Genomic DNA, 16,421 nt, shown 5'->3' with positions numbered 1-16,421 from the left:
CATAATCAAAAACCTGTACTCCACAAAATTGGAAAATCTAAAAGAAATGTACACTTTTCTTCATAGGTAGCACATTCCAAAATTACACCAAGACCAGAAAAACAATTTAAATAGACCTATAACCTCTAAAGAAATAGAAGCAGTTATTAAAAGTCTCACAACCAACAAAAACCCAGGGCCAGATAGTTTCAGTGTAGAATTTTATCAGAATTTCAAAGAAGAGCTAGTGCCAATATTCCTCAAACTGTTCCACACAAAAGAAACAGAAGGTTCATTGTCAAACTCCTTTTATGAGGCTGAAACCCAAACCACACAAAGATGCAATAAAGAAAGAGAATTACAGACCATTCTCCCTCATGAACATCGATGCAAATATACTCAATAAAATATGGCAAGCCAAATCCAAGAACACATCAAAAAATAATCCACCATGATCAAGTAGGCTTCATCCCAGAGATGCAGGAATGGTTCAACATACAAAATATAATCCACCATATAAACAAACTTAAAGAAAAAACCCGCAGGATCTTCTCATTAAATTCTGAAAAAGACTTTGACAAAATCCAACACCCCTTCATGATAAAGATCTTAGAGATATCAGGAATAAAGGAACGTGCCTAAACATAATAAAGGCAATATACAGCAAGATGATGGCCAACATCAAATTAAATGGAGAGAAACTCAAAGCAATTCCACTAAAGTGAGGAACAAGACAAAGCTATCTATTCAATATAGTACTTAAAGCTCTAGCTGGAGCAGTAAGACAACAAGAGGAGATCAAGGGGATATACATTGGAAAGGAAGAAGTCAAACTTTTGTTATTTGCAGATGATATGATAGTATGCATAAATGACCCCAAAAATTCTACCAAGAAACTCCTACAACTGATAAACACCTTCAGTAATGTGGCAGGATACAAGATTAACTAAAAACAAATAAACAAACAACAACAACAAACAAAACCAGTATATATTGTACTGTATAGGCCCTTCTATATAAAATGATAAATGGGCCAAGAAGGAAATCAGAGAAACATCACCCTTTACAATAGCCACAAATAACATAAAATACCTTAGGGTAACTCTAATCAAGCAAGTAAAGGACATGTGTGACAAGAACTTTCAGTCTTTGAAGAAAGAAATTGAAGGAGACATCAGAAAATGGAAAGATTTCCCATGCTCATGGATAGGTAGGATCAATATAATGAAAATGGCAATCTTACCAAAAGCAATCTACAGATGTGCTGGGAGCCATCCTTGGCAGTGAATGGGTCCTACAAAGGGAATAAGGAGTTGGCAGGGGAAAGAAGTGAGGCAGGCCATGGTGGTTGGGAAAATCTCGCAGCCTGACTGACTAACAGCCAGAGTGTGTTTTTATTTATACAGAATTTAGTAAGCAGGGTTACATTCATGATGTTCCAAAACATAGATCATGCCATTTTTGTTTTTGGACATGTGTTTTACTTCCTTTTGCTCATCTTTTAGTTATCATTAATAAACTATGACAGAACAGAATTATCATTTCCAATCATTTTCCCTCATGTTTTGACATTATTAACAGAGTTATCGTTCTTACTCATTAACCCTATAACCCAATTTTTGAGAATCTAGAGGCATATGACAGCCTGTTCTCAGGCTAGTAGCTTTGGTTGCTTCAAGGACACTAGACCAAAACAAAATCTTCAATCACCCTGGGCATTTTGCTATGTCCCAAGCAGTATATTATTAACTCTTAGTGGTCAGAGTGCTTAGGAAAAATCCTAAGGCCACAGCTGCTGCAGTTATTATTCAAATTCTGACATAATACAATGTTCACATTTAGATCTTTATAGAATTTGTCTATATGTCTAATTCTGGCATTCTGTTGTTCCTTGGTCATAAGATATTATAGTGGCTCTGCATGAGCTAACTTTTCAAAGAGAGGGAGGTCCTGACACCTCATACTTTTATCATCTTTCCACTCCATACTTTGCTCATCAATATGTAGCTATGTAGGGCAGAGTTGTATGCCATGTAAATGTCTGAGTGTACAGTGGGAAGAGACTTGTAATATGAACTGTGGCCAAACCTCTAGCCCACCAAATCTTGTTGACCTTTTAAAGTTTACTTCATTTTTAATATCTTATTTCTGTGTAAGTACAGGGACAGATGTTTCAAGAATGTCTCATAGCCTCATGAAGAGACCTCTGGCTTCTTTATTTTATTTTATTTTATTTTGGTTTTTCAAGACAGGGTTTCTCTGTGTAGCTTTGTGACTTTTCTGGATCTCGCTCTGTAGACCATGCTGGCCTCGAACTCACAAAGATCCGCCTGTCTCTGCCTCCCAAGTGCTGGGATTACAGGCATGCACCACTACCGCCCAGCTTGACCTCTGGCTTCTTTATGTGTCATAAGCTCCAAGACATATGGAAGACCTTCAAGTAGATAAGGATAGCTCCCTATAAGTAGGGGCTTTACCTGGGGGAGCTTAAAAGCAGCATTCCTGGGAGAACACATAAATGATTCATAAAAAATTTCCCATCAATCTAATATCCCCAAATTGTACAAATATTAAAAGTGCCCCAAGTATGTAATGGGTAGAGATGAAAACCAAAGGTGGAATGGCAGCCATCATGTGATTCAGCTTTGCTGGATCTTTGTCAAGCAGCTGTGCTGGCTTTATGACTTCTGCCATTCAATCCAGATATGGCTGTGCCACAGATTCAATGCAATCCCCATCAAAATCCCAACACAATTTCTCACAGACCTCAAAAGAGCAATACTTAACTTCATATAGTAAAACAAAAACTCCAGGATAGCTAAAACAATACTGTACAATAAAGGAATTTCTGAAGGCATCACCATCTCTGACTTCAAGCTCTACTATAGAGCTATACAAATAAAAACAGTTTGGTATTGGCATGAAAATTGATATGTGGACCAATGGAATCAAATTGAAGACCCTGATATTAACCTGCACATCTATAAACATCTGATTTTTGACAAAGAAACTGAAACTCTACAATGGAAAAAAGAAAGCATCTTCAACAAATGATGCTGGCATAACTAGATGCCAACATGTAGAAGATTCCAATAGATCCATAGCTGTTGCCATGCACAAAAATCAAGTCCAAGTGGATCAAAGACCTCAATATAAATCCAGTTACACTGAACCTGATAAAAGATAAAGTGGGAAGTAGATTTAAATGCATTGGCACAGGAGATCACTTCCTAAACACAATACCATTAGCACAGAAACTAAGAGCAACATTCAATAAATGGGACCTCCTGAAACTGAAAAGCTTCTCGAAGGCAAATGACACTATGAATAAGAGAAAATGACAGCCTACAGAATGGCAAATGATTTTCACCCACCCTACATTGGGCAGAGGGCTGATCTCCAAAATATATCAAGAACTCAATAAACTAGCCACCAAATTACCAAATAATTGAATTACAAAATGGTCTACTGTGGTGATGTATTAAATCCCCCAATATATTGTGTCCTCCAATAAAATTTATCTGAGGATCAGAGGAAAAAGCCAATATTCAACATAGAACACAGGCAATGGAAGCACATGCCTTTAATACTGTCACTTGGGAGGCAGGGATCTGTCTGGATCTCTGTGAGTTCAAGGCCACACTGGGAACAGAGCCAAGCATGGTGACACACACCTTTAATCCCAGCAGTAACCAAAGAGATCTGGAGGTCTCTATAGACAGATAGGAAGTAACAGAGCTGAGCAGGAAGAGGATTGATGTAGCTGGACAGAGAGAGCCAATGAGAGCACAGAACAGAAAGGCGTATAGGTGTGGATATACCGTAAGTAGCTCTCTTTGGAGACTGAGGTGTCAGTGAGGTAAGATTAGCTTCTGGCTTGTCCTACTTCCCTAATCTCTCAGGTTTTCACCCCTATATCTGACATCATGTGTTTTTATTTAATAAGACCATTTAGCAACTTGTCTACAATTGGTGCTCCAATGATTGTGGCAAGAATTCAATAAAAAGCCTCTTGTGGCCTTACAGGCACCCAAGCTCAGGCTCAAGCTGCACAACTCAGGCTGAAGCTGCAAAACTGAGGCTGGAGCTGCACATGGCTTGATCTCCACCCCACATAGGTCAGAGGAGACTCTGGCTTTTTTCCTCCTGGTGGGTGGTGGGCTCTCTCTGGATCCATCTTGAACCCCCACTACACTAGGTAACTGCTTTGAAATTCCCTGGGATTTCTACTGTTCTATGCAGTCAACAGAACTGGTAAGTCAATTAAGCTATCTCAAAGGAAGACATTAGTTAAAAGAGAATTTTTTTCCACATTAAAAAATGGGAAACATTTTCACAATGGAAGGAATTTGGTCTCTGATAATACATTAGGCAGTCTGAAAGTGGAGCAATTAAATGAGAGGATAATTAATGTTGATGGTATATATGTAACATCAATTATGAATATTATTTGTTTGATAATTTTTATTTTAGCATTAAAAAGATTGGTCAATCTGAGTGCCAAGATAAAAGCTTTAGAAAAACCTGTTAAAGTGAATTACAGAGAAATTCAGACCCAGACATAAGAATTTAAAGGTGACCTTATCTCAGGATTGAATTACACGGTTACAGAGAAACAGCCTCAGGTTATCAGACAGCAAACATTAATCTACCAGTAAACTTACAGGAACTGCCAAATGCTAAAGGGTGTGTATGAGCTAATTGGACTCCAGTAGAAATGTTAGATTTTAGGAGATTTAAAGAAGCTATAGTATCATATGCCATGCATTCTCCTTGGTAAAGCAGATGTGAAATTTGTGGCCAACTTGTAGTAGAATTATCCCTCAGTATTGGAAAGAATTAGTTACAGTGGTGCTAGAGGCTGGGCCACAATTACAGTGGAGAGCATAGGGAAAAGAGGAGGCTAAAACTATAGACCAACAATGTAGGACTGGAAGTGTGAAAATTTCCCAGGATCAGCTTCTTGGAGAAGGCAATTACACTGACATACAAAGACAATGTTTCTATGATAACCAAACCCTAATTCTATGCCACATGGCAGCCATGAATGCATGGGACAGAATTGAGGAAGCAGGGAAGAATGTTGAATCATTTACAAAAGCTATACAAGGCTCCAAAGAATCCTTCATGGATTTCTTACAAAGGCTGTCTTTAGCAGTTAATAGAATGGTACTAGATTCAGAAGCTACACAGATAATAATTGAATCTTTGGCTTTTGAGAACATAAATGCCGCATGCAAGAAGGTAATCAGGCCATTAAAGGCCAGATCAGCACCCTTGGAGGATTGGATCAGGGATACAATTAATATTGAGTCTCACGATCATGATGATATGTGGATAGGAGAAGTGATTTCAAAAGCTTTGAGGAAAAATAATAATGTCAGATACTTTAGCTGTGGTAAACAAGGTAACCTAGAAAGGGACCACAAACAGGGCATTCCTAGAAACAATGTTTCTTCAAGGAACAATGGCAAGAGAATGGCCCTTCCTTCTGGATTATGCAGAATATGAGGTATATGTAAACAATGGACTAAGGAATGTAGATCAACAAGGGACAGCCATTGGGAAACTCCCTGAGGGGCCACACACAGACCCCCATGGCAAATTCAGTTCAGTCCTTTCCTGCCATTGTAGAAGAAACTCCTTCTCAGAGCAATTAAATAGACAAATGCCTACTGGAATAGAACATACTGCTTGGGGTAATAGGACAGCTATAGCAGAGAGAACAGAAAATTCAGGAAAAAACATAAAGCAAATTGTTTTGACAAACTTCTATAAATGAACAGAGACAAAAATTAAAAATGTGAATAAATGGCTTTCTCTTGGAAGATCTTGTAGACACAGGTGTGGATGTCACAGTAATTGCACCAGAATTTTGGCATCCAAATTAGCCTCTTCAAGAGGTAAATGTTCAGCTGTTAGGGATTGGAACATTCTCTCAAGTGAAAGAGAGTGCAAGATGGGCTGAATGTACAGGACCAGAAGGACAGAGAGGAAATTTAAAGCCATATGTGGCTAATATAGCTATGAATTTATGGGGCCATGATCTATTACAACATTGAATACCCAGATCAGCATTCCTCCAAACTCAGAGACAAACCATAAGCTAACACATGTTTCTGAGATAAATATTAGGAGATATTATAAAGAGCAGTTACTGGTCATCCAGATTGTACAAAAACAGGGCACAACAACTGCTGATCTTTCAAAGACACCAACAGCTCTACCTTTAAAATGGTTAACAGATAACCTGTATGGGTTCAGCAATGGCCTTTAACTTCAGGCTTTAGAAGAGCTGGTACAAAAGCAGTTAAATTCTCAGCATATTGAAGAATCAATCAGACCTTGGAATTCTCTTGTATTTGTTATTAAAAATAAACCTGGTAAATGGAGAATGGAAACAGACCTAAGGGCAATTAACAAGGTAATTCAGCCCATGTGTTCTCTACAATCCAGGATTCCTTTGCTTACTTTGTTGCCTAAAGGATGGCCTTTTACAGTTATCTATTTAGAAAACTGTTTCTTTTCAATACCCTTACAAGAAAAGGACAGAGAAAGAGTTGCCTTCACAGTCTCTACTTCTCAGCCTGTTAAGAGATATCAATGGAGGGTATTCCCGCAGGGAATGTTGAATAGCCCAACCCTGTGCCAAATATTTTGTATGACAGCCATTAGATTTTCCTCCCATTCTCCAGCTCTTATATCCTTTCCCTCTCCTCCTCAGCAATGTTCCCTGAGCCTTAGAGTTTCCCTTCTTTTTAATTTTAGGAAAGATCATTTTTGCTGCAAAGATACACTTCAAATGAGTCTCCAAATTCTCCATCAGTGCCCCACCCCAACAGGTGAGAACTTTGTTCTTTTTTTTTTTTTTAATTGAGGTAGTGGTTTTATTCTCAATGGTGGGATTAACAATTTATTTTACAAGTGCAGATCTTAGAGTCAGAAGGGAGAAAGCTGGTATGGGAGGGGAGGGAAGAGCTGGACTTAGTGGCATTACAGCTTTACAGGATCGAAAGAGTCAAAGAGGTGAACATATTTGTGCAGATTGTTAGTGTATTTAATACAAAGCTAGAGATGGCAGAGAAGAACCTGCACACACTGTTCACTGTCACTAACCACGGGAACAAATGGGGACACCACAGCACAGGCATGCACAGTGCTCTAGAGGCTGTTAGGGGACTCTCGAGTTCAAGTTCAGCCTGATTTACCTAGTAAGAGTGTGTCTCAAAAAGCAAAGCAAGCTGGGCCGTGGTGGCACAAGTTCCCCAATCCCAGCACTCAGGGAGGCAGAGGCAGGTGGATCTCTGTGAGTTCAAGGCCAGCCCCGGTCTCCAGAATGAGTTCCAGGACAGCCAGGGCTACACAGAGAAACCCTGTCTTGAAAAACAAAAAAACAAACAAACAAAAAAGCAAAACAAAACCATCTCATAATATTACTTTAAATCAACTGGGTAGTTTAAATGAAAATGAGTGATACAACCAGATGCTGGGAAGGATGTGGAGAAAATGGAATACTCACACATTGGCAAGGAGATTACAAAACGGTATAGCTATTGTAGGAGAGTTTAGTGATTTCTTATTAAACTAAACACACAGCTGCTAGGAAGATGGCTCTGTCAAAAACTTCCAATTTTCTAGGACTCTCACTAGAACCCCCAGTAACAGGGAAAGGACATGCACTAAACCCTCATACAACCCAGCAGTTTCCAGTTTTTATTTTGTTTTTCTGTTTTTTTCAAGACAGGGTCTCTCTGTGCAGCTTTTTGGATCCTGGCCTGGAACTCACTCTGCAGACCAGGCTGGCCTGGAACCCATAGTGATCTGCCTGGCTAAGCCTCCCAAGTGCTGGGACCAAAGGCATGTGCCACCACCACCCGGCTTCAGTTTCCAGTTTTACCAATAGATTGTAATTCCATCCAAATACAACTCTTGAGCCATCCTATCTCTTATTAAAAGACAGAGGAGAGGCTACAGAGATGGTTCAGTGGTTAAAAGTACTGGCTATTCTTGTAGAGGACCCAGGTTCAGTTCCCAGCACCCACATGCCAGCTCACAACCATCTGTAACTCCAGTTCCTAGGAATCTGATGGCCTCGTTTGGACTCCTTGTACCAAGCGTACACATGCACACATACCATACAAACAAATATAATAAAGAGGGACTGGAGAGATGGCTCAGCGGTTAAGAGCACTGACTGCTCTTCTAGAGGACCGGAGTTCAATTCCCAGCACCCACATAGAAGCCCACAACTGTCTGTAACACCAGGATCCAACACCCTCACACAGACATACATCCAGGCCAAACACCAATGCACACAAAATAAAAATAAATAAATTTAAAACACACACACACACACACACACACACACACACACACACACACACACCCCACATACATATATAAAACAAGGAAATAAATGTAGTGTGATATCATTTCTTTGGCTCAGTTCTTGTAGCAGTTTGGGTACCCATTAAGTTCCTTAGATAAACCACATTTTATCTTGCCAGTAGCCCCATAAAGTAGGAGGGTTTTGTTTTGTTTTGTTTTGTTTTTTGAGGGGGGAGGTTCAATACAGGGTTTCTTTGCGTAGCCCTGGCTGTCTGTCCCAGGCCTGGCTCTGTAGACTCACTCTGTCTCTGGAACTCACAGAAATCCACCTGCCTCTGGCTCCCCAGTGCTGGGATTAAAGGCATGCACCACCATCACCAGGTAGGCTTTTTTTCAAATGCCCATTTATATATGAGGAAATATTAGACTCAGGTGTTAAATAAATCACTAAAGACCAGTAGTAATGGGACAGAGTTCATTCCTTGGCTGCAAAGACAGAATTTTTACCACTGTGTCTTTGGACTCCTCAGAATCTGGGTTTGGTACATTTCTGGGTCTCCTTTTTGTTATATTTTCTTTATAAATGTGTCTAGTTCTGAATGAAGTATTATTTCCCACTAATGCTGTTATATTGTGTCCATTTGTTTTCCATGGCAGTAGAAAAACCTTCACACACACCTCATCCCACCAAGTTCAACCAGCTATTCCGCTTTGCACAGAGGTAAGACAGACTTCCGCCAGGTGGGGGCGCTGTGACACATTCTCACTCCAGGACAGCCGGCTACTGAGCCCAGAGCCTCTGTGGAGAGCTCAGATTCACCAACACAGGCGTGTGTCCAAGGACGCGGCAGATTATTTGACGCCGTGTGCATTCATCCCTCCAAAGAACTCTGGATGAACCTCACTAACCAGAAGTGGGCCCGTGCTTCATTTTCTTGGTCCACACTGCCATCTTGGAGAGCCAGGTCTGTGGGGAAAGCAAGCCCCTTCACTTTTCAGCATCAGCCTCCCTCATCGGAAGAGTCAGGGTTCAGCTGGCAACTAGTTGCTCCAAGTTCTGGCATCCAGGATTGAGCAGGTGGTATGGGGAAGCCTGAGGTTACCCCAGAGGCGTTCCACCGCCATCAGTTACTTTCTCTTTCCGATCCCCTCCTCTCGGGCCGCTGAACCGAGGAGCAGGTCTCTGCTGAGCTAGGAGACAGGGGGTACAGACCTTTGTTCTTATCAGCATCTGTGTAAAAAAATCTGGTGACCTGAAAGGTCTTCCACCCAAGCAGACCAAGGAGATGTAAGCCAGTCTTGTGCTTGCCTGTCTTTTCCATGGTGTGACACTGGGCAGACTTCTGAACACAAACACTTCTGCCTTTCTTAACATCACCTATTTTTATTAATTAAATTTGTTCTTTGACATGAAGTCTACGAGTATATAATGCATTCCAATTATTCTCACCCACACCCTTTCTTACCTCCCTCCCTCCTACCCTGGTGTGAAGTCCATCTTCTGATGCCAGGAAAGGTCAAGGTTAACAAGAGACCAGGATGTTGAAGAGAATGCAAGTCTTAGGCAGGTAAGATACACTTAATTCATTGGCACACAGGCTGCTGGGCAGACAGACACTGGTGGGTACCAAGGCCCATGCTGACACATATGAGCTGCGCACAGTCCATAGGCAGACACACACAGACAGGCTGGCAAAATCTGAGGGAAATGCACATGCCTCTTGATAGGAAATCACAACGTGTCCACATGGTTGGGCTTTCCCGGTGGACCACCTAGTTATTTCAGGTTCAAAATAGCCATTTCCGGGTCAAAACATCTCTCAGGACTGAGACTCCATGGCTTTGCATGGCTGCATAGAGCGTGCTCGGCCATGTAATCTACGCACATGCGTGGAGTAGCCACATGCGGTCCTGTATGCATGCGCAGCACACTCTTTAAAAAGCCAGTGCCATTTTGCACAGGTCTCTCTCTTGCCTCCTCACTCACGTGTGTGCTTCACACAGGCCTGTCACATTCTCTATCCTCTTTTAATAAAAACTCTTCCGTGGACTTGTCGTGTTCGGAACGTCTTCTCACAGGGTAAGAGTGCTGCTAAATAACTAACACCTCTAACCTCAAGACCATATTTATGCAAAACCCACACAAAAAGCGGCATTGTGCCATAAAGGGTTAAATAACAGATTATATTACTATTTATTTTTAGGTTCTCTGAATATCCAACTTTAGCCATTTTGTGATAGCTCATACCCAGGGCATGAGTCCAGCGTTAGCTATCTGAGCCCATGACAGATATTAACATCAGTGCCACATCATCAAAACATAAATTGGTCCCTGCATCCCCCTGTCTCCTGCACCCTGTCAAAATCCCTCCTCCCTGCAGGTCCCTTTCCCATGTTCATATTTTCTTGTTTGTTTTGTGACCACAGAGTTTAACCAGGGTTGTCTGTGTGACTGTGGATTTGAAACTGAACCTTGGAGCCTGGTAGAGTCACCTGTGGGTACTGAGGACCTTGACTTCCCCGATCCCCAAATCCACAAGTAATCAATAGTTCAGCAGAGAGGGGTATGACCTCCTGCGCCCCTCCAGAATTCATGGTTGACAGACACAGCCATGTCATGCCCGGAAGGTGGCATTTCTCAGCCCCTCCCCCTGACTTCTGACCATGACATTCTTTCTGCTCCCTCTCCTGCTGTATTCCTTGTGGGAAATACGTCCATCGCAGAGCTCCAGCTTGAGCATGCAGAAACATGGATTGTGCAGATCTGTGCTGCTCTCCGCCTCGGTCAGAGAAGCTTAGTGCCGAGACTTGGTACTGTGGAAAGTGCTGAGAATAAAGGACGCAGTCACAGATGGGGTGTCGATATCAGCCTCCCCACCCCAAAGCTCAGAGAACATCAAGGAGGCGAAAGAATGTAAGAGCCAGAGGATGGAAAAGACAGCTGCAAGATGCTGCCCCTGCACATGACATGGCTGTTACACTCACCAGCTCACAGCAGCTATAGTTACCTGTGTTATGCCCAGATTTCAGGGGACCCCCAAAAGACCAACATGGAGACCGAATCCTGCATGTAAAAGCAAAGAGCCTTTATTATCTTCGAGCTCCGAGCTTGGTCTCTCTGTCTGTCTGACACAGCGGTGAGAGCAGAGAGTCCTGAGCCCAGGCAGGGTGGGATTTTTATCATAGCAGAGGCTGGGTTTGGAGATTTCCAGGTTCCAGGACCCTGATTGGCTGACAATTATCTAGGGGTATCTGTAAAACAAACACAGGTGTGTGCTACACTCTTGAACATCTGGCCACCTTATCTAATGGTTGGAATGTTTGAGATGTCAGGTACTTCCCCATCCCTGGGTGGATCCCTGGGTGGTATCAGCTTAAGGCTTTTCCTGGATCTGGGTGTTACACCTGCCAGCAAGCCTGTCACAGAAGCTGTGTCTAGGCCCCTAAGCCTGTCATGGAAACTGTGTGGTCAAGCTGTTTTGGGGCCCCTCCACAACCTGCATAAGATCAAGCCAATTAAGGATTCCAGGATGGATGAGAAGGAGCTCCCAGGGCCTCATCTCCAGGCTGAAGAAAAAAGCAGTCCCTTTTCTTTGAGAAAGTGCCCATTAGTATGTTCCCCTTGCCCCAGTTGATTACCATACACCCATGGACATGTGAACAACACTAATCAGACTCAGTGGGATAAAAATAATTCACTGATTAATTTTAATGGGGAAAGCATGGAGTCAAGAAAGAGAGATGTGATGGGGGGTTGGAGGGATGGTGGGGACTGGATATGATCAAGACATGTTATTGTGCTGATATGTTTTCTTGATTTTGTCAGCTTGACAAAAGCCAGGGTCATCTGGGAAGAGGGAACCACAATCAAGAAAAACACACTGGCCTGTAGGCGAGCCTGTGGGGCATTTTCTTGATTAACAGTTGACATGAGAGGGCCAGCCTACTGTGGGTGGCACCATCCCTAAGGATGTGCAGCTGTATTGTATAAGGAAGCTGGCCAAGCGTGAGCCTGGGATGGAGTCCAAGAGCAAGCCAGTGAACATGCAGCATCTTACACAGCTCCTGCTGGTCTTTCTCACTGTGGGTAGGTTTCCTGGTGGGAGGTAATGCTTCATGGAAGAGCCAACAGACTTGCCTTCAAGTTTCTACCCTGACTTCTCTCAATTATGAGTTGTGACCAGGAAACAAAAAATAAAAAATAATTCTCTCTTCCTCTAGGTTGCTTTTGGTCAGTGTTTTATCACATCAATTGAATGAAGCTAGGACTCAGAGATAACAGCAACACTGTCACGTCACATGCCAGCCTAGTTTAGATTATTCTCCCTCTCGCTCTGTCTCTGGTGTGTGTGTGTGTGTGTGTGTGTGTGTGTGTCCATGTGCACATGTTCATGCTCGAGCATGTACATGTGGAAAGAAAAGCCAATGTCAGGTGTCTTCCTCGGCAGCTCTCCACCTTTGCAACATGTCTGTCACTGAGCCTGAATTTTGCTGAACTTGCACCCCACTGATTTAGCTAGTGGCCAGGGAGCCCCTGGGCCACCTGTCTCCACCTGTCCGCACTGGGATTAGAGATACACACCACCTTACGCAGCTTTCACATGGGTGCTGGGGGTCTGAGCCTAGACCTCATACTTACTCTGCCATCTTCCCAGCCTCTATTTTAGATCACTTCTACATTGCAAGTGTGTAAGCTTGATTGTTCTTTTTCTCTCCACTTTGCACAAAACTGTACATTCATAAAAAAATTAAAAATTTTTTAAAAACCCTGCTTTTGGATAACTGCTCAAGTGGACTGTTACAGGAAAGGACTTGATAAGCACTAGTCCCAAGACCATCTATCTAATCAGTCATCTCTGTCTAGTAGTTCAGAACCCAAAACATCTGGTATCTTCAGATAACATCCAAGGGCAGGGCAAATTCCATTCTCTAAGGAAGAATGTTGCAAGCCTTCCTGCTAGGGATAGTTGGTGCTGTGCAGCCTTGAGTAGGAATCCTCACCTAAAGAACCTCCACCTAAAGAATCCCTCCCTTGACTGATGTGGGGAGCAGCCCAGATAAAGAGGGTGTGCAGAGGGAAGCACAGCTGCTGTTGCTCCTCAGGTCTCCCCACTTGCACCAAGTTGATTGACCTGTTGCTGTTGCTGCTGGTTGCTTAGCAACAGAGGCAGCACCTCCCAGCTTTCATCAGGGAGCAGGGACCAACAGCACCTGGAACTTTCCAGGCATTCAGTACCGGATTGGGACTACTTGAGGCACCCCACCTTGCAGACCTAGTTACCATGGGGTTCTCAGCCCTCCAGTGCGATTTGGCTATCATTATTATTTTAAAGATCACTAAATAAATTCTGTTCTTTTTTGTCTCCCCCCCCCGTTTTGTTCCTATAGAGAACCGGACCAAAACAGTCCCTGCCCCCTCCTCCTCCCAATAAAAATTTTCTCATTTACCTCAGTTTTCCTAAGATTTTCTCTGTGTGGGAGTCATAGTTCTTGTATGGTGCTGGAGAAGTGGTTCACTTAGTATCATATCCGCTGTGCAATACAAGCACCTGAATTCTGATCCCCAATGTTAATATTCTGTCCTGTCCCTTGAAATGCTGCCTCTTCAGGTTGATCTTCCTCCTGACCTCAAGGAAAAACTCTCCGCTTCCTCTCTCTCTTCTGCGCTCATGTTCTCTCTCTCTCTCTCTCTCTCTCTCTCTCTCTCTCTCTCTCTCTCTCTTTTCACTCCCATGAGGTGTGCACCCCCTGACACCCGCCCCGTCTCCCTCTTTTCTATCTTCCCTTCATCTCTCTATTATAAGCCATTTCCGTGTGGATGCAGCAACTGGGTTGTGAATGTCCACCTGCCACCCATGCAGCCATGCCTGCATGGTGTAGGTTGCCTGCCAGCCAGCTGTTACAGCTGCCCAGCATGCCAGCGTGTTTCCCTACACATGCAGGATACCCTCAGGGTCCCCCCGAGTGCATAATTCATAACACTCAACACCTCCATGAGAAGCAGGGTGCAGCAGCACCTATAACAGCTGGGCTGGGGAGGGCCTGGGACTTGCTGGGCAGACAGCCCAGCTGGAGCAGTGAACTCCAAGTTCATTCAGAGACTCATCTCAAAAATTAAGATAGACAGCAATAGAAGAAAATACTCCCTGTCGCCGGGCAGTAGTGGCACACGCCTTTAATCCCAGCACTCAGGAGGCAGAGGCAGGTGGATCTCTGTGAGCTCCAGGAAAAAGGCACAAAGCTACACAGGGAAACCTTGTCTTGAAAAAAAAAAAGAAAAGAAAAGAAAAAGAGAAAGGAAGGAAGGAAGGAAGGAAGGAAGGAAGAAAATATTCCCTGTCAACATCTGGCCTCCACATGCATGCATACACGTACACATATGTGAGCATAGACACATGCATATAGTTCACACACACATGAAATCTCCAGAGGCTCATGATGGTGAGGGTGCTGGTGTCTACTTAATCACTTAGCTTCTTGTCTCTCAAACTTTTCTTCCTAAAACCCCACCATGAGCTTCAGTCAGAGACAACTCCACCAAGAGTGGGAGGTGTGTTTCGGATACTTCTGCCTCGGCTTCCCACATGCTGAAGTTTATATACATGCGGCTCCACTTGGAAAGAATGCCAACCTTTAAACTGAGCCCTTAGTATTTTAAAGTTGTACAGGCTGTAACTTGTGCCGCATAACCATGAGAGGACCAGGGTTCAAGTCTCCAGCACCCACATAACCAGGCAAGACCTTATGTGTGCCTAGGAGCCCAGTGTGGAGAGGGGTGTGGAGACAAGAGGATCTCTGGGGGTGCTGGCTACCAGCCCCACTCCAGTTCTAGTAAGACTCCTTGCTCACGAGAATGGATGGGGAGTGATAGAGCTGGATATCCTGTGTCCTTCTCAGAACTCTGTGCACAAGCAGGAGTTCACACATCTGCACATACATGTGATAAATACACCATACATTCACTTACACACAAAGAAATCTGAGGCTTTTGGGGGTGTTGTTTGGGGTTTTTGTTTGTTTGGTTGGTTGGTTGATTAGTTTTTTGAGACAGGGTAGCCCTGGCTGTCCTGGAATTCCCTATGTAGATCAGGCTGGCCTCCAACCCACAGAGACACACTTGCCTCTGCCTCCTGAGTGCTAGGATTAAAGGTGTGCACCTGGCAGGAATTCTTAAAGATAAAGAAAATAAAGCTGTGACCCTGAATCCGTTGTTTATGAGCTTGCTCTCCCTCAAACCCTCCCAGTCCTCCTCCTTCTCCTTCTTCCCTTCAGAACCCTACACAGTTTTACATCTGCTCCCATTTCATGTTTACACACATGAGTTTATGTACCTTTGAAAAGATTAGGAGGCACAAATGAGAGAGAACACACTATTTGTCCTTCTGAACTGGCTCCCTGTGATGGGATGGTCCCTGGTCCCAAAAGACACTCCACTCCTCTTTACAGCTGAGAAACTTCCATTCTGCAGACCAGCGACATTTCCTTTGTCTGTTCCCTTCTTGGACAACATCTGTGGTCCATAGCTTAGTTGCTGGGACCAGTGCTTCAGTACACACTGGTGTGGGAGTGTCCCCACAACCTGTGGGTGTGGAATCCCTTGGGTAAAAGACCCAGGAGTGGTGTAGCTAGATTACACAGATGACTGTTTTTAGGGGTATTTTAAAGATTTCTTTTCAATTATGGAAACGTGTGTGTGTGTGTGTGTGTGTGTGTGTGTGTGTGTGTGTGTGTGTGTGTGTGTGTGTGTGTGTGTGTGTGTGTGTAGAGACTATCTAATTCAGATGGCCTGGAGTTAGAGTTACATGCAGCTGTGAGCCACAGCTAGGATCCAAACTCGGGTTTTCTGTGAGGACAGCAAGAAGTCCACAAGGAGACAGCCTCCTCTAAGCTAAGCAAGGCTGCTGCAATGACAGCTGGGGGAGATGTGCACCCAGGTACCCCAGGGAACTCTAGGGTTTCTTAAGAATTAACTTTAAAAAAAATGGTAGGTACAGGGTGTAGCTTAGGGGTAGAGTGATTGCCTAGCATGTACAAGGTTCAGGTTTCAGTCCCCCAGCATGTAAGTAAAAAAATTTAAAAAAAAATAGAGATTTGTGGGGAGTAGGGAGGGTAGG

Source organism: Onychomys torridus, chromosome 17 (genome assembly GCF_903995425.1).
Source record: "Onychomys torridus chromosome 17, mOncTor1.1, whole genome shotgun sequence".
In the NCBI taxonomy this organism is placed as follows: domain Eukaryota; kingdom Metazoa; phylum Chordata; class Mammalia; order Rodentia; family Cricetidae; genus Onychomys; species Onychomys torridus.
This window is presented reverse-complemented; position numbering follows the sequence as displayed.